General features: G+C 43.8%; 1 pseudogene; it reads right to left on the reverse strand.

The window, feature by feature from the left end:
- Positions 1-316: 316 nt before the first annotated feature.
- On the reverse strand, positions 317-436 carry LOC136650192 (5S ribosomal RNA; annotated as a pseudogene).
- Positions 437-20,611: the final 20,175 nt, after the last annotated feature.

Consider the following 20,611-nt stretch of genomic DNA (forward strand, 5'->3'; position numbering starts at 1 on the left):
CAGAGTAAGCTCCGTTGACCACTATGGGATGTACTTCAGAGTAGACATGCATAGTATTGGGCTCACAGGCTGCAATCCTACCCACACTTTCCTGAGAGTAAGCCCCATTGACCACAATAGGACTTACTTCAGAGTAGACATGCATAGGATTGGGCTCACAGGCTGCAATCCTACCCACACTTTCCTGAGAGTAAGCCCCATTGACCACAATAGGACTTACTGCAGAGTAGATTCACTTGGTGGAACAAGACTGGCTCCCCTTTATTTAATTATTTCTTTTGGTTGGCAACCTTCAGTTTCGAAAGACTATGGTAGAAGCCTACAGCACCCGGTATTCCTCGGCGGTCTCCCATCCAAGTACTAACCAGGCCTGACCCTGCTTAGCTTCTGAGATCAGATGAGATCAGGCATGTGCAGGGTAACAGTTGCTTTTATTTTAATTTAATTATTTATAATTATTTATTTTAATTTGCTTGATGATGTCACTTCCGGCCATGACATCACTTCCAATGGGTCCTGGACAGGTTGCCATTCTAAAAAGTGGGTCCCAGTGCTAAAAGTTTGAGAACTGCTGCAATAAGGTGTTAGTAAGTTGATGTGTGTGTGTGTGAAACTCTACAAGTTTTCAAAATCACTAAAATCAGAATTTGCAGGAATAAGACCATCATTATATATCAATCAATGCATGCTTTCATGCAGAATGCAAAGAAACAAACCACATTGAAATATCTGTGTTATAACAAAAGGTACAGCCAAAAAGCCAGTGGGGGCAGGGCAATGGTACATCACCACACCCACCTGAGGCATTGTCCTGCCCACTTCATGGGGTGACACACAGGCCTCCCGCCCCAGGTGACTTGAATCCTAGTGACGCCACTGCTCTGGTACCCCTACTTTTCCTTTCTAGAACCTGACCACTAGACCTCTTTAGACCACATCATCTGTTTTCCCTGGAATTTTCTCAGCTTATTTGAATATTGAGAGTGGTATGTATGGTCTAAGGACAGGAGATGTGGTCTGGGGGTTGAGCTGTCAACCTGCCTGAAGAAACTAAGCAGGATTTGCTGCCTCAGATGGGGGACCGAGTGAGAGAGACTGCTGATATATCTCTGCAAAGGAGTGTGAAGGAAAGGAGAGTCCGCTGTCAAGAAATGGATAACATCTCGAGAATTGGTATGAGGCTTAATTTGCAACCACCTGCAAAAACTTGGAAGCGCACGGCTGGCAAGCCAGAATGAGACTGCTCTATAAATGAAATAGAGGGTTTTATGAGTCTCTCTCATGGACCAATACTTGTAAAAACCCCATGGGGGGAAAATGGGGTTTAAGATCAGCTTGCCTATGTAAACTGCCTCAAATCTATGAGAAAGGCAATATATAAATGTGGTAATTAAATAAATAAATAAATAAATAAATAAACCATGCCATTCTTCTCAGCTGGGCCCTAGGCCTGCAAAGAATGTATACCACTGAGCTATGGGCTCTTCCCTTCCCAGTAGATGAATTAATGTAACGAATGATTACAGCTACTGTGTGATGTTCAGGTCTTATGAAGCCCACAGCATCTGGCCACTCTCCACAAGACATAATCTCCTGCCCTAATGATAGTGTCATTGGGCAGGAACCCTTGGGCAGGAACACAGCACTTATCGCTACATGGTTTTTGAACAGTGTCCTCTAAGACAGGGACAGAAAGCAGCTTACTGCAGTGTAAGGCAGAGAAGAGACCAAGTTTATTTGTCAAATTTTCTTCTTATCTAGGAACTGTAAAGTTATATCTTTCTTGTGGCAATGACCTTCAAGGGTAGGGCAAAAACTGCAATTCACAATGAAGCAACTTTGTAGATAGAAACGAGTATTTCCCTTGATACAAAGCAAATCTGAACCTTAAGTAGAATCCTCCTGTGTGGATACAGCTAATTTAGTTTTACAGAATAGATATAATAGTGCCTTGCATAATTATGAATCATATAATTCCATCAGACGGAACGGAGAATATGTGAAATATATAAATCAATTGTTGCATCCCTCCTGTTCCCACAGCTGCATCTGAACTGACTTCCAGGAAGCTGTTTGAATTATACAGACTCTTAGACCTCATAACGTAAAGAACCAGGATGTAAAGAAAAGAAGATGCCTTGGGGATTTGCAGATGTATTTTGACTTTCTGGCCTCACAAATGTTGCCACCAAATCTCACCAAAACAAAACATTGACATTGGGTGATCCTTCTCTGCAGTAGTGTTCCTAGAGGTGCGCAAAGTGTTGAGGTACCCTGCCAAACTTAGCACTTTACCACCACCACCACCACCCCCAGAACTCTACTGTTTCTCTGGCAAACATTTTGGGAATTTGAGGAAAACCTAAAAAGTTCCAGTAAACCCATTGAAGTGCACCAACAAATTTGCCCCACCCTTCCCCTTGTGGAGCCAGATGCAGGCTTCCAGCCTTAATTGGGCAGCTGAGCTCTGGGAGTGGGATAAAAGGGGCAGGTTGGTATGCAAACATCCTGGCAAGCTCAGATGCATCTCTGATGGCACCCCCCCCCCATGCACCTGCCCTTCATTTAATCTAAGATCAGCTGACTCCTCTTTGAGGGCTGGGTAGGAATTTTATGTTTTCAAACTGATTGGCGATACGTTGGAGGTTGTTTCTTCTACCCCAGACTAAAGTTGGGTGTGGCAGTATGGGTTAGGGTTGTCATAATTCCTTCATCACTTGGCTGGTGCAGGGGGGTAGATAGGCATCAAATTATGGTGTCAAGGGGTGAGCCAGGACTGCTCCTATGATGCTTGACTGGCTCTAAGAGGCTGGCTGGCAAGCCCCTTGATTGGAATGTGCTCCTGGTCATTGCAAAACTTGGCTTGCTGGCTTCTGCCATCTACTGCCTCAACCCTTTGGGGCTGGCAAGAATCAGTCTTTGATTGAGCATGGCCTGGAGTCAGATGCTCTGCTCATTTACATCTGGGGAAAGTAGATAGTATTGTTTCCCCCAGCTTAGTTCCCTGCATGGCTTTTGGGTTTAGTTAGTGCCCTGCTGCATACTTTATTATGTAAAAGTTAATAAAGTGGCCCAGTTCAATTCCAAGCCTGTGTCTGGCATATTCATTATGGTGCACAGGTAAGACTAACAAGATTCTTGATGGGGGCACAGGAAGAGCGTTCACCCATTGTTTGGCTGATTCTGCATTCAGCCTAAAGCAAAATTTGAGATGAATTTCTACATTCATGCTTAGACGAAACTTCTGGGTAATTCTGGCTGCCAGTTTTAATAAGCCTAGGAAAATGTCTCAAGGAGACCAATTTCATTGGAGGCTTGAGAGTGATTTTCATGCAAGCTTGAACCTTCAACTGTCATTTTGAAAATTATGCTTTTCCTGTTTCTAAATGAGACAAGCAGCAGAGTTGTGCTCATTTTGTAATGAGGAAAACAACCATAACAATCTAGCCTGACTGAATGTAAAATGGTGAAAATACATACTATGGACATTCACACTTAGAGCCCATACTTACCTCCTGCTCTTCAGTGCTCCTCCAGTAGCACACTACTTTGTGCATTGCTGGGAACACTGACAGAAAGGCCAATGCCTTAAGTTTTTCCTTGCTCCTCACTGGCAGCTGTCCCACAGGTGAAGGGAGAACCCAAGAGATGTTGATAGCCGGCCTGCCTACAATGGCCGGTATGGATCCAAGTGCTTCTTGGTAAGGTTGCTGATTTACTCTTTCAAGTCAGGGCCCTGTGACTTTGCAAACTGCTTCGCCCACACTGAAAAAACTAGGGCAACTAGACCTCACTGGCACCTGTTACTTAGCATCCAGTAGACACCCAAGTAACATGTGCCATGGAACTGTGGTTATGTACAAGTCTGGTCTGGTACAAGTTATCCAACTGCAATCACTCAACAGCCTTGCTGGGAGGAGATATTTGGTAACCCCACTTGTGTGTTTCTCTTTCAGATGCTGCTTCATTTTTGAGACTGTGTAATAAAAAACTTGCCCTGATCACACTGATTACTTGTTAGCAGAAGGGGATCCTTTCTTCCCACCTTAATTTTTCTCTCCCTCTGAGGCTCCTCCACTCCCAGACATCATGCTGAGAACGTTCTGATATCAGCACTCTATGGCTGTATTAGTGTTTCCATGGATGCTGGGGGTATTACTGGGAAGGACTGTGCCAATGTTGCTTTGCCAGGACAGGCTTGGCATATGGTCCTTCTCATGGTGCATTGGTGCACCATCAGCATCATGTTGCCAGGACAGGCTTAGGATATGATGGACATTGTGTCAGTGGCTGTGTGCCATTGATACACCTTCCAAACAGGATTGGGCCATTAATTAAGGAATTTAAAAGTATAGGACATGCCTCAACATTCCATGCAAATATGGCTATTATATGTGCTTGCTTACTTGTGCTGACCTGTGTATGTGGACACTTGGATCTCACTCAGGCATCAAACAGAAACAAGACCATCAAAGCTGATAGATACTTTGCATGAACAAGAGATCTGAAAGCTTGAAAGAAATGGAACATCTGTAGTCTGAAACAAGACCTAACACATGCTTCAGTTGATTTAAATGATTATTATATAGCAGAAAAGAATGGCACTCTTAGTTAGAGATAGTGGAAATGCCTGCAATCATTTAACTGTGTTGCAATAATGTGTATAATCACTGCAATCCTCTGTAAAAAAAAAAAAAAATCTTTAACTGCATTGCAATCATCTATATTGAAGTTATGCCAATGAGACTAAAATACATCCTCCAGGAAAATATAAAATCTCAATTCAGATCATCAGAAGGGATGCTGAATCTATTATGCTTCTTAGCAGTCATACAGGTGACAGCAGCCAAATGATAGAAGCAAGGAGAGAAGGGCAAGATATGTGTGATGGAGGGCGCAAGGTTCAACACTTGCCTTTTCATTGAACAGTTCATCCTATCCGCCCTGAGAAGGTTTCAGAGGATCCACTCTTGTACATGACAAACAGTACTAAATTAATTATATTAATGGCCCAGTACAATAAGGCACCACCACCGACAGAACATGTGTTCCACTGGTAGCAACTGCTGTAAAGCCGCCATAAAGGGTGCTTTGGCAATATGCAGAGTAGCGCACTGCAGGAGTGTCAGTAGGAAGGCCAGAGCCTGCCAGAGGAGAGAGCTGGACCCACCAAGGTAGGTAGGACAGCAATGGAGGCAGGAGGAGTGGGGAGGGCAGAACAGGGTGATGAGGGGGTTGAAACTGGGCAGGAAAGGGGTGGAATGGGGGTGGGGAGGCTGTGGGTGGGAGTGATCTGGTGGCAATGCAGCATGACAGATCTGATCCCCTCCATGGGCAGACTTGGCCCCTTTCTTTCCTTGGACTTGCACCGGGTAAAGAGCTGGCTCAGGTCCTGGGAGATCCATTGCAGAGCTGGAGGCTAATGGAGGTGTAAGGGGATTTAAATCTCCTTTCCATTGGGGAGGGGAAGGATAAGATTGGGCTGTAAACCAATGTGAAAAACAGGGAATTTTAGACATCCCAAGAATTCTGCCTCTTTCATCCAGCATCTGATGAGTGCTCTCAGAACTTGTTTTCATGCTGGCAGCAATAAGCCTGGACAGGGTATAAATAGCAAATAGGCATTTTATCTCATATCTGAAAACAAAGAATCTCTGACAGCCCAGCAAAGGAAGAGATAGATTTGTTGGTCACTTATTACTGCCTCTTGGCAACATATATTAGAGCAGCAGGACCACTTAGGTTATTTAAACCTATGTGACATGAGTGTACATTCCCCAGGCAGTCTGTTTGCAAGCAATCTATGACAGACAATAGCACCATGAGATAAAACAGAGATGACAGAATCCATAAAACAAACTGAGCATTTGCCTGAAGACTGGGATGGCCAGACAAAGGGCTATAATGGAGAGCGGCTAAATGTTAAGGACTTCATCGTATGTGTTTTTTTTTCGAATGAGTCAGACACTATGACAAAGTTTTTGCATATTCTTTGGCAGAAAGGCCAAATGGGGTGACCTCTTTTTCTACACAAGCGAGAAGAGAAGGCGGGTAACTCTGTGTTTTAATAAAACCAAGCATGCAAGGTAGGAGCACATTTAGCACTGCCTACCACTTTCGGTAAGACCAGAATATGACAGAAGGCCCAATCCTGTCTAACTTTCAAGCACTGACACAGCCATCCCAATGGAGTGTGCACTGCATCCTACTGTGGGGGGAGGGCGGTGGGCCGGAGCAGTCACAGATGCCTCTTCAAGGTAAGGGAATATTTATTCACTTACCTTTACACAAAATGGTGGGTTGCAACCCACCAGTTTGAGAACCACTGTCTTATAGTATAACCTGATCCCTTGACTCTGTCAATAGTTACAGCTATCAAAGATCCAACTTTACTAGTCTTCTTGCTGACTTCTTTAGGATAACTCCAGAAGAAAAAGAATTTGATCCAAATAATAATTGTTGCCCTTATTGTTTTTCCTCAAGGTCCGTGTTGGTTAAACATAACCATTACCACCTGGAGAACATATTGAGATTTCGACCTCTGTACTTATTCCAGCTACAGTTGGTTGATGACTGCTAATGTCACAAATACGTACAGCTGCTTCCTCAATATGTCTGTTGGCAGAAAGTACTTTTGGCAAGAGGGCATCAGGATGTCTAGGGCACCCTAAACTTGCAGTAGCAGATACAAAAACAGAAATCTCTGTAGGGCTCAGCTAAGGCTCCATACTGCACACATGTAGAATTCTTTCAGAAGTTATTTGCTGGGACTTGTTCAAGATCACTTGCTGCAGCCCCTTGACACTCTCAGAGTCTGTGAGCTGCAAAGCATATTTTCTTTCTGTCCTTCATACATTATGGTTGTGAATAATTTTTTGGCACTTCTCAGTGCCCACAAATGCTTAAGCGTTCTTAACTAGAAACATCTGGCTCTTATAATACTGATTCCACTGCAGCGGAGTTCTCCTTCTCTTCCCTAGGGTTGCCATCTTTTTTTTTTTCTTTTTCCTGACAATGGATTTGGGTCTGACTCACTGCACTAATTAAACAGGCACATTTATATCCTCGCTTGCAGATGCAGCAGCAGGGAAAGCATCACCTGTTCAATTTCTGCCTATCATGCAGCTGTTCACAGCATAGAACATCTGTCAGGAATAAGTGACAAGGCTATTCTTTCCTGTGGGTTCAGGAATGGATAGGTGAGCAACTGGTGAAACAGAACAAAAAAATTTAAAAAAAACCCTAGAATGATCTGCTCTTGTGATTTAAGAGCCATTTGATGGGCAGAAATAGGAGATAACAGTATAAAATGTTTCAAGGACAATTGTACTGAGGAAACCTTCTCTTGGACACAGAACGAATAGTTATGTTGACACCATTGTTAACTTAGTCTCAATGATATAGGCTCTAGTTTCCTTGGGACATAAAGATTACAACTCCAAAAATTACCCTGAGTCCCTAGTAATATTTTACTATTGCAACCCCTAGTACCCAAGAGGGCTATGCATGTGTTACATCATGTACATGAACAGATGCCTGCACACATAAACATGCTTTTGTGTGACTGTACATACCTTCATTGTAAAAGTTAGCACAGGATCTAGACCAGGGGTGTCAAACATAAGGCCCAGGGGCCGGATGTGGCCCACGGAAGCTTTTTATCTGGCCTTCATGCTCTCAGCTGCTGAGCAGTGCTGAGGTGTTACTGCTACAAGGACAGCCCACATGAAAATTGGGCTCTCCCATATCTTGAAATATGATCAGGATTTGTGTATTTTCTCTTCTGTCATTTGCAGTTAATGAGTTCCTAAGTGAGAAAAAGTGCTTTTATTTTTGGTTATGACCTGTTTAATGACATGATTTCCTGCCTAATGAAATCATTTCTGGCCCTCAGGCGGCATCATGAATGCTGTTCGGCCCTTGGCATGAAACAAGTTTGACACCCCTGATCTAGACCTTTCAAGCACATGGCATACAGACTGCATGTACTTCTGCATGTGGATTGCACATAAGGTGTGACTACCACAAATCACTTATATACTGACTATACACATATTGTTCAAGTGCAAATTTAATGTACACATAAGACTAGGATTTCAAATCAACATAAAAATGGACCAATTCGGATGACACATCTGCCAGCTAATTTAATTACTTGTGGGAGCGCATAGACATACATATACCCCAGTTGATGTGGTGTCCTGTTGCCTAATCATGGGAGGCAATGGTTCATCTGAACAGTGACAGGCCATTGTGTCCTGGACAGCTATGTCTTGGTCAAATGTGCACTGGTCAAAATCCATCCTGATAGTGGACAGTTGTATCTGTTCTTTTTGCATCCCAGGCATTTGTGCCCCAATATATGTATACTAGGTTGAATCTCTGTATCCACGAGGGTTCCACTCCCAAAGCTCATGTGGATGGTAAAAATTGCATTAAAACAAATCCATTTAAAAACAACGTCCCTTTGCTCAGCAATTTAAAAACAGCCTTGCTTACCTTTGTAATGCATCAGGCAGACAATCGGTCTCTCTCCAGGCACTTAGAAAGGCTTCACTCCAAGGCAACGATCCCTCCCTTCACCGGGAGCTGCAGCACAGGTAAAGAATGAAGGCGGTGATAATCACTTCTGCTTAGCATTCTTTCACATGCTCAGGGGGAAGGGAGGGGAAGCTTGCCTCAGAGTGAAGCTGTTCTAAGCTTCACTCTGGAGAGACGATGATTGGTCTGCCAGTTGCCCTCTCCCACATAAACAAGGCTATTGTTAAATAACCTTTTTCCTTTAGTTGAAAGGGCCCTTCTCATTGCGTTGAGATAAAACTTCAGGTGAAAAATCGGTGGATAATTAGGTTATGTCTATACTTATATTAGAAGTACTGTTTTATTTTTAAAATGCAAAGGTAGGGTTAGGGCTGGGATAAGGGGCTTAGGATATATAGCATGGGGTTTGTTGCCCAGTTATAGTTTGTTTCCCAGTTACAGTGGGATGCAAGTGACTGGGACACACACCCCAGACACAAATGTCCAGGGACACCAATGACCAGGATGCATTTAACCAGGACACGATTGTCCGGGATGCACATACCCAGTACCCACCTGAACCACCTCTCCAAAAAACAGATGAACTACACTTTAAAAGATGAAATTTCATCTCCGTTTTGACAGGCTCTGCACACCATTAGACAGAGGGACAGGAGGGGGGAGGTATGTGTCCATCCATGCTGCTGGAGAATATATTGTTTGAACTGGCCTAGCGTTGAGTTAGTGCGTCATGAAACCAAAAACTTGTTAAATTACCACAATGTTTTTGTATCAAAACAACACGTAGGTAATAGAACAATCTGCCGAGGGACTGACTGGACTGACGAATTGATGGATTTGTTTTGCAAAGTGAGAGAAGAAGGACAATGGTTGGATTGATAGAGTATTTTTACCTCGAATGCTCTCTTCCAGGACAGCAATTTATTAAAGGCAATATTATGAGATTCAGGAAGAAGCAATTTGAGAGAGCAGAAATTTTTTATTTTGGGGATAGATACTGTTTGTTTTATGAAGTAATAAAGGGCCAATTATGTCTTTTTTTGACTCAGAGTTGCTCATGAAACCAATGAATTTCATTTGGCTTTCCAAAACTAATTAATCCCGGTACTTTCAGTATGATATTGACATCCAAGGAAAGCACAAAACCATTAAACAAACATAGTGATTCAGTCTGCACTAAGTACAGTCTAATAAAGTTCAAAATGCCTGCACTTTCTCCCCCTGCTATGAAATAAGTGATCATTATGTTATTATCAGCATGGGACGGATTCCCCTGTCCAAAGCCTCTTGTGCTTTTACACTGGCTTTTAGATTTGTTTTACAATTGTATGTTCAGCCCTGCAACCATTTCTTCAATGTCATGTCCTCTGTTCCCTCAGTATGGATCAGCGACAAAGTAAACACTACCCTCACTGTCCATGGTAGGGATATAAAATACCGGAGACAGTGTTTCAGGAAAGCATTATGCTGACAGCCACAAAATTCACTCCAGCAAACTGCAGTGCCATAAACAGGATCCTTTAATGGCCGGAGTTTAGGAAAATAAATGACAGGCAGACCTGACAAGAGCAAATCATGTAGATTTTTATTTCTCACATTGCAACAATGTCCTTTTCAGTGAGCTGAATGCTGAATTTGGTGATGAGCACAGGGGCTGGAGGGGCTCCTCCACTCAATCCTTCCTCCATGTACTACCTCTGCAAATTGCCCATCCTTGCCTGTGATATGTTGCCTCTGTACTCAGATACTCACAGGGCAATTCAAATGGAGACTTCCACTCCTGCAGCAGTCCCTGAGCCAGCTGATGGTGTCATAAAGCATGTTTGTGGCAACTGGAGAGTACACAGAGCTGGTGGGGAGGCACCAGGTGTGCAACCCCACCCATGCTGCATCCAGAAGAAGGGCTGCCAGTGGAGGTAACAGATATACCTGGTGGGCAGAGAGTGAAATAGAGGTAGATAAAGGGTGTTTCTGGGCAGGGGGAGAGTGGCACAGGGGTGGGCCTGGGAGGAGGTGGGATTGGCAGAGCACACCTCCACTGTATCCTATACCCATTCTCAGACCTGAACACCCTACACGGGGCTGCTTGGACTGGAAACCTGCTATTTAGCAGAAGAAGATCCGAGTAGTCCCATAAGTCGCCCCATAAGGCAGTCTGAGGCATTACTCAATGTAAGGGGAAATATATCCCCTTACCCCAAGGAGGCCTCCAGCTGACTCCTGGCGAGCACTGGATTCAGCAGAAGCATGTAGCCCTGCTGCCTCAGCACTAGTTGGGATTGGGCTATCAGGCTTACTTTGGGGTGGAAAGCCAGGACAAGTAAACTTCTTGCAGTTGTCTAGTAACTTCCTGGTTGTGGTAGGTAATCTCAGGAGCTGAATGGAATCACAGAAGTTTGTTTTCACAGAGGAGCTGCTTATCCTCCTTTCTAGGGGATATATCCTTATTCCAGCACCTCCATTCTGTTTCTTTACTTTTTGGGACGTTCACTCTGCATCACACAGGATTCCTGATGCATCAGGCAACAAATCTAAATTCCAAAATCTAGGGAAGCATTTGGATTAAGGCAATTTCATAAGTTACCCAGCAACCAGGAAAATCTGGCTTTTGACAAAGACCTTTCTTAAAAGACCCTGGACTAATGGCACAATCCTATGGGCTTCCTGTGCTGGCGGAGTCCATGCTCTTCTGTTGCAAAAGTGCCACAGCAGCATAGGAGTTAGTGGCACTGGCATGTTCTATGCTGTCTCACCAGCACCAGTGCAAGCCTTGATGTGTCCTGGAGCAGCAGAGGGGCGAGAGGAAGAGGGGATGTAATGACATTGGTTGAGGGGCAGGGTAGCCAGATTGGGCCCAGAAGGAGAGCGGGATCAGCTGTGCTGGCACGCACCATATCCTATCCCCCTTACCAGGTCGATCTGCCAATACAGATCTACTCAGACTTGCACCAGCGATTTAGCAGCTGCAGGACCGAAGAGACCTGTTGCTGTGGCTTGGGTTTTCCCTGGGGCAAGGGGACAAATGTTTCCTTACCTCAAGGGAAACCTCCAGACTGCTAAATTCCCCAGTGGGATACAGTACAAGCTAACCTGGCTCTGTTGCATTGGTGCAGGGGAATTTCAGTAGGGTTGGGCTATAAGTTCATGGCATGTTAATGAAAACTTAGCTACACTTGTTTAACATGCAACTAGCTCCCCAACTCAAATAGTAAGCATCAAATCTATCTCTTGCCAGCAGAATTGATGGTGGATAAAGATAGTCATTTACTAGGTAAGAACTTTCCATGGTATGTATTTAACCACTTGGCTGCCAGCCATTTGTGTTGTCTTGCTAGATATCTCACAGTCAGCTGGGAAACTGGATATTTCAGGAAGGTGATGCAGGCCTGTGTGCTTTGCCTCCAGAGTGCTTGTCTATCATTTTTGTCATAGTCTGTCAAGTATTTTATGATGATCATGAAGCATAACTGATGTTTACGCATTTGCTTTATCTATATAATTGTGCGTATTTCTGAGGTTGAATCATGCTTTCATTCCAGAAATAGATTCTACTATAACCCAAGTGAGCACAGAAGGGTTTTCACCCTCTCCCTAAGGCAGCTTTCCACAGTCAATCCAAACTCCTGAGGGTCAGAAGACCCCTACTGATCAGGTTGGGTGTAATAGGGGGTATATGTGCCAAGAGAGAGGGATCAGCAAAAATCACTACCTCTTGCTTGAATGGAAACACCTTTCATTTGTAAGAAAAACCAAATGCAACCAACCAGTGCTTCTCCTCCTTCATTAACGTTTGTGAGTGGCTTTGAATATACTACAGTTACGTTTTGCACTCTTCCTCACCGCACTCCCTAACTCCGCATACCCACAAGAGAAGCAATAGTATCATAGGTATATCTGTACAAACTGTCACTCCCTGTGATTTTGCAATCAATGAATGAGCGAACTTTCCATCACTGGGCAATGACAAACATGCAATTCTTTCAGTGACTGGTCTAAGCCTTTGACTTAAGCTCTGGATGGTATCAATAACATCGGATGTTGGTACTTGGCAGAAATTACACACTATTCGATGAGATATATAAAGAAGAACCACTACAAGAAGGACAGAGTGACCTGAGGATTTTGTTGACTTGCAACCGGCCTTTTCAATATTGAATCCTTATTCAAAAAGTAATTGCAAAGTGTGATATAGATATCCAGTAAGGGTGCCAAGAAATTGTAGAGGGGGGTTGCAAAGTACTAAGTCTTGCAAGGAGCCTCACTGCAGTATGCAAGTGGCCCTTCCCCCTTGGAGCCATTTCAGGCCATGGGAGCAAAACGGAGGCATATGCTCCCTCAAGCAGGGCCTCTGAGAGGAATTTTATCAGGGGGTACAAAGTTTCTTTCGGGCCCCTTCCTAAAGAGGGAGGGGGTGAAACAGAGTGGGGGGTGTCAATGGGGGTGGGCAGAATGGGAGCAAAACAGGCAGGGGGAAGGTGGCAACAGACGGATTAGCCTTTGGAGCCCAGGTCTACCAAACTTCCCGATCCTTCAGGTCTACCTGCCTGCCCAGTGTTAGCAGCTAGATACAGTAATACGGAAAACCAAACACACTCCTAAGCCTCTCTAAAGTATTTCAAATATAGAAAATCATTGCAGAAAATTAGCGTCATCGTATTTAGGCTCACACTAGAGTGGAAAGTATCCTGTGCAAACAAAAACTGACTTCTGCAGCAACTGTGTCCCTGAGCTCTTATACACTCCTTTATGGGAAGCAAATCCACAAGCCAAAGAGTGACTGTAGCAGGTCAGTTTCCTACCAGATGTGACACTGTTAAGGAATGTATGCATTCCTGGGCCTGGTGTGTATGGCTTGGGTAGTAGTTGCTGCCATGCACCCACAATAATGCCCCCAGCATCCCGTGTGAACAGGGCGTCTGGGTGAGATTGGAAAATGGAAGATCCCAGGAAATTTCTGGGACCCCTCTTTTGGCTCCTGGGCCCCCTTTCTGACCCTAGGCCCAGGTACAAATTAACCCCTTTACCCCCCTCTCCTAGGCCCTGCCCTCAAGGCATGGTATCTGGGACAATGTACCCCCGCCCCCCCCTATCTAAGCCACTGAGTGACTTGCAGATCTTTTCAAACCAATGTGTGATAAGGCAGGTGAATGAGCCATACAAAAAATCAAAATAGCAGTTTTAGGAGCAGGGAGGCAACAGTTTCACACACACACACACACACACACACACACACAAGGATAAGGCCAATTTCATTTCAGCTTCCTGCTGCCAACACCCACAAACGGGTTCATGATCAGAGGGCACGTTTATATGGCAGAATGACGACAAAATAGAGTGGTTTTCAACCCTGTTACAATGCTGACGGTATGACCCTCCCAGGGGAAGACTCCACTCTTTGGTATTTATAACTTGATGACTACGCTTTCTTCCCTTGAACAATATCAGGACTTGAAAGTCCACTATCGTGTTTCAGAAGCTAAGTTCACATGCTTTCCTATATCTTTTGTTTAAAGTCTGATTCTGGTGTTTAGAAAAACTGGGCAACCTCTTAGAATATTGCACCAATTGCTTTACTAGTATTTAGCAGAATTAATTTATTTCACTGATAAAAGCAGCGAAGGTTGATTCAGTGTAAGTCAGTCATATCTTCATTAGTATTTTAGAGACGTGTTCCCTCCCCTCCATCGTGTCACCTTCTTTTAATATTTCAACACTGTGGCTGTAAGCAATATAAATATTTATCTCTGTATTATCGCCATGGCACTGTTACCAGAGAAAAGAAGATTAGACTGAGCTAACCCCCATATAGCCTGGCCTAATACTCAGTAATAAGTTGCACTGAGTTTGATTCACCTTCCTCCCAAATAAATAGAATCAAGAACACTTCTCTATAGGATTACCGTAGAAGATGATCTTTCCTCCGGTTTTCTGCTCTGCCCTGCTTCCGGCTGTGTTGAAGGAGGAACCTGGGAAGCATTTAGTTCACCAGGCCTGTATAGCTGCTGGTTGAGGATGTCACTATTTCAGCATGAAAACTATGAATGGCACATAGAAATGGCAACCATGCCACAGTGGTATGCTTGCATGGGTTTGGTCATAGTTATACAGTAAATTGTAGATGATGTAATGATGACAGGTAGTGATGGTTAGTAGGGTGTACATTTTAGGGATCCTACAGTGTAGTGTACGGGATCTAGGAACCCTTTTAAACTAATACCTATAGGTTTTTTGTTCCTGTTTTTATGTTGCTCTTTTTACATTCTTACCTGTACCTGTATCATATTGTTTTCAACTTTTTTACTTAAATGTTTTGTTATTATATGTTATTATTATATGTTATTTTATGCTATAAACCGCTTTGAGCACCGGAAAAGCTGTATAGAACTCTTCTAAATCAATAAATCTCTTGAAAATGCTGCAACATTTTCTGTCTGAGCTGGGCCTGACTTTTATGATTGCAGGACTCCACTGCAGGGATTACCTTTGAAGGATATTTTAAGCATGTGACTGGGATGCAGCACTGGTCAGTGGCAATTATTTTGCCTGCAGAAGGTCCCTAGCATCTCCAGATGTCTTGCATGAATGTTCAGTCCCTGCAGGTCTAGGTAAGGTTTAGCAGTCTGAAATTGAGGTATATGGGTCAATTCCAGTTCAATCAAGGCAGCTACACAATGTTCCATAAATGTATCCTGTTGGGTACATTACCAAATGTACATTGTGTATGCTTCCAGATTCCACTAAATTTTCATTCTTTCCTAGCACAATTCAAAGTGCTGATCATGACCTATAGTATTGGCAACCTTCAGTCTCGAAAGACTATGGTATCACGCTCTGAAAGGTGGTTCTGGCACAGCGTCTAGTGTGGCTGAAAAGGCCAATCCGGGAGTGACAATCCCTTCCACACCGGGAGCAAGTGCAGTCTGTCCCTGGTCTGTCTCCCTGGCTATGGGCCTTCCTTCTTTGCCTCTTAGCCTCAGACTGTTGGCAAAGTGTCTCTTCAAACTGGGAAAGGCCATGCTGCACAGCCTGCCTCCAAGCGGGCCGCTCAGAGGCCAGGGTTTCCCACTTGTTGAGGTCCATCCCTAAGGCCTTCAGATCCCTCTTGCAGATGTCCTTGTATCGCAGCTGTGGTCTACCTGTAGGGCGCTTTCCTTGCACGAGTTCTCCATAGAGGAGATCCTTTGGGATCCGGCCATCATCCATTCTCACGACATGACCAAGCCAACGCAGGCGTCTCTGTTTCAGCAGTGAATACATGCTAGGGATTCCAGCACGTTCCAGGACTGTGTTGTTTGGAACTTTGTCCTGCCAGGTGATGCCGAGGATGCGTCGGAGGCAGCGCATGTGGAAAGCGCTCAGTTTCCTCTCCTGTTGTGGGCGAAGAGTCCATGACTCGCTGCAGTACAGAAGTGTACTCAGGACGCAAGCTCTGTAGACCTGGATCTTGGTATGTTCCGTCAGCTTCTTGTTGGACCAGACTCTCTTTGTGAGTCTGGAAAACGTGGTAGCTGCTTTACCGATGCGCCTGTTTAGCTCGGCATCGAGAGAATGAGTGTCGGAGATCGTTGAGCCAAGGTACACAAAGTCATGGACAACCTCCAGTTCATGCTCAGAGATTGTAATGCAGGGAGGTGAGTCCACATCCTGAACCATGACCTGTGTTTTCTTCAGGCTGATTGTCAGTCCAAAATCTTGGCAGGCCTTGCTAAAACGATCCATGAGCTGCTGGAGATCTTTGGCAGAGTGGGTAGTGACAGCTGCATCGTCGGCAAAGAGGAAGTCACGCAGACATTTCAGCTGGACTTTGGATTTTGCTCTCAGTCTGGAGAGGTTGAAGAGCTTTCCGTCTGATCTGGTCTGGAGATAGATGCCTTCTGTTGCAGTTCCAAAGGCCTGCTTCAGCAGGACAGCGAAGAAAATCCCAAACAAGGTTGGTGCAAGAACACAGCCCTGCTTCACTCCGCTTCGGATGTCAAAAGGGTCTGATGTGGAGCCATCGAAGACAACAGTGCCCTTCATGTCCTTGTGGAAAGATCTGATGATGCTGAGGAGCCTGGGTGGACATCCAATCTTGGGGAGAATCTTGAAGAGGCCGTCTCTGCTGACCAGGTCGAAAGCCTTTGTGAGATCTATGAAGGCTATAAAGAGTGGCTGTCGTTGTTCCCTGCATTTCTCCTGCAGTTGTCTAAGGGAGAATACCATATCAGTGGTGGACCTGTTGGCTCGGAATCCACACTGCGATTCTGGATAGACGCTCTCTGCAAGTACCTGGAGCCTCTTTAGTACAACTCGGGCAAACAGCTTTCCTACAACGCTAAGGAGAGAGATGCCGCGGTAGTTGTTGCAGTCACCCCTGTCACCTTTGTTCTTGTACAGCGTGATGATGTTTGCATCCCTCATGTCTTGAGGTACTCCACCTTCTCTCCAGCAGAGACAGAGGATTTCATGCAGCTCAGACCTGGGGGCTCAGACCTATAGTATAAAGACTGAAACACCCTGAGCCTCACAAGCTTGCTTTGCTGTTATCTCACCACAATCCCCTGGACTGACTAAGAGGGCACTTTGTGCATGTGGACGCTGTATACGTTATTTTGAGCCTGTTTTTGTCCAATATTTCTTAGAACAGAGTAAGGCAATTATTTATTTATTTTTAAAAGGCTATATTGTCAGATAAGCTTATATAGTTTAAAGAGAAGACTGAGAAAGAAGTAGAAGAGATTACCTTTTCTTTCCCATAAATCACCTGGAAATGCATCATGCTGAACTCATCACAGATAGATAAAGCATTCTGTAGAGACTGCCAAATCTCTTAATGCATTTTGGCATTCCAGTCCTTGCAAACTGACCTGTAGCAAGTTTGCCAATTTGCAAATCCAGGATTTATGAGCACGAGGATAATACCTGACCTACAATAAAGTTTGGGTATCTTGTATGAATTATTTCTTTAACTGTACTCAGGAGAGTGGTGAATAAAGGTTTGTTGCTTTATAGTCCTGTTTGTAGGTTTGGCTATGGCTGGCATTTGCTTCTCAGAATTGTTGAGGTTGTTGGAGGGGAATTCTTTTTTTTTTTTTTTAACGTTTAACAAGGAATTATGTGTTTGTGCTCTTCCATCAAGAAAAAATGAAATGGGAAAAAAGATATAGATTGAAATTTTCTGCAAAAGAATAGTTGAACATCCTGGACTTTTATGTTGCAGTAGACACAATTACCATCGCACCCCCAAATAAATGTGCAAGACCAAGGCTTTTGAACTCATGGGCCACTTGATTGAAACTTTAACAGGGAACCAGAAAAAAACTTGCAGCAGGGCAGTACCTTACAAACCCAGAATGTGCGGGATCTAAACGGGGGAAAATGACTCTAGCCACCTGCCTCTCCTTGGTGATCTAAAGATAATCAAATGGGTGCTGCACCACCTGATTCAAAACTACAGCCAGTCTAAGTCCAGTGAAGCTTGTTGTGACCCTGAAGATCTTCAGGTCCTCTTCAGACCTGCAGTATTGGGGGAAAACAAACTATCTCACAGGAGCTCCTGGGGACATGTCTGTTCGTTCACTGTTGGCTCCTCCTCCTCCAGCCTTCTGCATCTTATAGTGGCCCACCAGGTGCCTCAGGGAGCACACAAGACAACAAGGTACCTGCATTCTGGTAAAACTTCCTTGTAGCTGACCTTCTGAGGTAGCCTACTTCTAAAACCATGAGGCTGCACATACCCATCATGGCTTGTAACCTGTGATGGACTTTTCCTCCAGAAATTTGTCCAATTCCCTTTTAAAGGCATCTAGGCCAAATGCGATCACCACATCCTGTGGCAAGGTGTTCCACGGGTCAGTAATATGCAGGGTAAAGAAATATTTTCTTCTGTCTGTTCTAACTCTCCCTAAACTCAATTTTATTGGATGTCCCCTAGTTGTAGTGTTGCATGAGAGGGAAAAGAACATCCCTCTGCCCACTCTATCCATCCCCTGCATAATTTTGTATATCTCAATCATGTCCCCTCTCAGACACCTTTTTTCAGACTGGAGAAATGTCGCATCATAACTGTCCAGTATTTGGAGATTACTGGGAAGAATTAGGTTCAAGCCTTCATCAGCCATGAATCTCATTAGATGACCTGCCATCAGTCACTATCTTCCCATCTCATCTGTTTCACAAGGTTGTTGAAAGGGAATAGAAGTTGTGGATAGTCAGGGTGGTGGGGGAAGTTCACCATTTATACCTGAGCTTCCTGGAGGACAAAATAAAAGCAGAATAACAATACATATTTCAACATTTGCACCTCTCTTTGATAATGAAATTATAGCATTGGATAAGGCCTAAAAGTCATCCAGGATGACCTTTTGTTACAAAGCAGGGCTATTACATACAATGAGAAATTCTGAAAAAGCCAGAAAAATGGAACAGTTCATAAATGGGATTCATGGCACTGAGCACTGATCGTGGGAGAAATCATTTGCATGACGTGTGAAGTCTGGTTGGAAATCTCCATATTGATGCTCACCATATCTACCTGTCAATATAACTGCTTTGCTCCTTGGCAAGGAATGAATACTTTGTGACAACACACTGCTTTTTTCAACAAGGTCATCCAGTATCTTCTTCCTGAGGATTTTTTTTTTTACATTCGTATTAGCGAGATGACATGAGGAGCACAGACATTTTTCCTTATGGTTTTTTGCCTGAGCCATATGGAACCTGAACTGTACCTGTCACAGGTTGTCGAATGTGTTGAACGTACAGTGATGTGATCCACCAGAGACTATACAGCATCAGTACCAACATTTGCTTGGTGGACTTTTTCATTAGCGTTGTGCAGGATTCACGGCAATCATTTTCCTTCTGAGTGGAAACCCACATTCCACTAGATGCAGTTTCTTGGCATTTAACGGATCTGTTATCTAGGCTTCATATGAATGTCACAACCATCCTCCTTGTGTACATGACAGAGCGCTTTCAAAATGTTCTGAAAAGCTGCTACCTGCATTAAATGATTTTGAGTGTGACCTAAAGTAGTAGTGGCACCAACATTATGGAACTCCCTTCCCCTTGTCTTGAGAATGGCTCCCTCTCTTGAGACTTTTCGGTGAGGCCTGAAGACCCTTCTGTTTAAACAAGCCTTCTGAGTTCATGGCCTTTTTAACATCTTTTCTGCATCTTTTAGTATTTTTTACAGGCCTGATCTGCTGCTTTATGCTCTTTTTATCTGACTACTGTTTTTATGGTATCTGTTAATGTGTTTTTAATATATTTTTATCTGTTGTTAAATGATGTTTTTAATTTGTTTTTAACATGCTGTAAGCCGCCCTGGGTCCCTTTAGGGAGAAGGGCGGGGTATAAATAAAGTTTATTATTATTATTATTATTATTATTATTATTATTATAGCCTTCAGTTTAGTTCTCTTTTCCCATTGATCACTATCTCTGGCCCAGTGTTAAATTTCGTAGGGGTTCTGCTCTTCTCTTTGGGCATCTCATCATTTTTTCTCAAATGGATCAGGAATCTAAATCCATGTATCAAAGTAATCCTTCCATATGAGAAAGGGAATAATAAAGGGAAAGGCTAGGCAGCGACAGTATCATTTCTACTGAATGATTTCATTGATGCTAAATTCCATCATTTCGCTGTTAACTGTATGAACAGCATGACATTTTTGCCAGTGCGAATATGATACAAAAGATTTCTCATGACATGTTTGGAAGTTCCTGCTTAGAATCATAGAATTGGGATCCACAAGGTCATCTAGTCCAACCCCATGCCTGCAGCAGGGAATCCTCCTAGAACATCTCCAGCAGGTTCCTATCGAGCTTCAGCTTGAAGATCTCAAGGGAGGGAGAATCCACCACCTCCCTCAGTAATCTGTTCCATGGCAGAATCACTCTTACCGTCAAGAATTTCTTCCTGATGTCCAACTGGCATCTCCTGTCTTGGAGTTGGTATGAAGTTTATGATTTTAGTATCTGAGATACTATTAGTATCTGAGATACTTTGGCGATAAATTTAAAACAGAATAAAACCTAGTAAAATCCATAATTGTGAAGAAAATGAGAGAATAGTGCTTGGTGTAAG

This window comes from Tiliqua scincoides, chromosome 4 (assembly GCF_035046505.1).
Source record: "Tiliqua scincoides isolate rTilSci1 chromosome 4, rTilSci1.hap2, whole genome shotgun sequence".
NCBI lineage: Eukaryota > Metazoa > Chordata > Lepidosauria > Squamata > Scincidae > Tiliqua > Tiliqua scincoides.